At 37.7% G+C, this 1,707-nt stretch overlaps 1 non-coding gene across 1 annotated transcript; it reads left to right on the top strand.

Annotated features, from left to right (window-relative positions):
• The first annotated feature begins 208 nt into the window (after window positions 1–208).
• On the top strand, window positions 209–311 carry LOC118016384. Its single transcript, XR_004680803.1, has one exon. It is a non-coding gene; the product is annotated as a U6 spliceosomal RNA (small nuclear RNA).
• The last annotated feature ends 1,396 nt before the right edge of the window (window positions 312–1,707 follow it).

Genomic DNA, 1,707 nt, shown 5'->3' on the forward strand with positions numbered 1-1,707 from the left:
TTACATAAGACTACATATTTTTTTTAAGAAAGCAAAACCAAGAAATATGTGTGTATAATAAAAATACATTAAAAAGCAAGCTAATGTCAAATTAAGGACACATGTTACCACTTGGTGGTGGCAGGTGGATAAGAGAAAGAGACATAAATATCTAGATTCAAGTTGTTGGTAATGTTTTAACTCGAGGCACAATAATTTCACCAATATTGTTCTCGCTTCGGCAGCACATATACTAAAACTGGAATGATACAGAGAAGATTAGCAAGACCCCTGCGCAAGAATAACTTCACAAATATCCATTATACTGTTTAAAATAGTTATGCAAATAAACGTATATTTAAATATATAAATTTAAAACGATATTTGAATAAATATACATTCAAATTAAAAATTAAAAAGGTATGCATGCGATTTAATTATGACAGTGCCTTATGATCTGAGGATAATAATTGAATTCTGTGTTCGTGTTCCCTCTGTGAAAACACACACACAAAAATACAAGCATGTGAATACACAGGTTGAAGCCACTGTGAAAGCAAAAGTCAAAATCTCATCCTTGTATCATATTCTGTATTCTTCATTATTGAAATATTTAAAGTGACCTGTAAATGACCTGCATGTTGAATATCAATAGGAGTATGGCTACTAAGTTTCCGCAACTAATCTTTAAAGCAGCACGTAGGCGGCAAGACTTTTGAGTTTGTGCTTCCATGTGGATCATCCCCTTTATGAAACATTCTACCACAGCATGGCCAAAACTTCCCAAGAGAGTAAAGAATATTTTTATTTTATCATCCAGGGTATGCTCGTCTTAATCCTGGCTGTTTGAACACCCTGAATCTCCACATGTTCTGCACAAATGATTTTAGACATTAGTAAATCATAACTACCCTGTTAGGTCTCAAACTTGTCATGGATGCTGTTACGTTTGACCTGTGAGAGAAACAAGGGCAGCAGAGAGGATTATAGCAACATAAAAGTAGATGCCTTGCAATGTTTCCATTTGTAGCACATTCTGACTAGTAAATAACAGGAAAAAAGATGAATATCCAAATAGATAGTGACAACTTGATCAAAAGAGGAAAAAAAAAATGGAGTCATGTACAACAGGCTTAATCAGGTTAATTAGAAACTGGGTTGCATCTTGGACCTGGGAATACTCATCAACGGGCTGTCATCTGAAGAAGGATTAGCCTCACTTAGCCTAAGGAGTGTGGCAGGTGTGTTGCATGTGGCTAGATTGTCTCATCCCAGCTCTCTGGGAAGAAGCTGTCACCGAGTTGCAGTTCAGCAGGCTGCCACTGCACATGCTGAAAAATGCCTGGTGTCCCTGTTCCTCCAATGTCCAGAAGCATCATTGTGCGGTGGAAGTCTGGGTGGGGATGCAACGCAAGAAGGAGGGGAGAGGTAAACAAGGGAAAAGGGAGAATAACAGCCAGGAGAAAATGTAGAGAAAGGAAATAAGAGAAGAAATGAGGGGAGCTAAAGAGCAATGGGAATAAAGAAAGCGAAGGAAAACAACAGACATTGTGGAAGGAGTTTGTCCAAAATCAAAACGAATGCATAAATCAACAACGTGGGACTGCAGCACTAGCCTCGCTTTAAGGAATGCCATCTAGTGAAGGGATTTTGATATAATTTGAATCGAAAATGTTGCCATAGGTTCTTTTTTTCTTTATTTCTTCCCTCTCCTCTTCACTTTCTCTT

This window comes from Mirounga leonina, unplaced genomic scaffold, assembly GCF_011800145.1.
Source record: "Mirounga leonina isolate KUSES-001 unplaced genomic scaffold, KU_Mleo_1.0 Mir_166, whole genome shotgun sequence".
Classification (NCBI taxonomy): Eukaryota; Metazoa; Chordata; class Mammalia; order Carnivora; family Phocidae; genus Mirounga; species Mirounga leonina.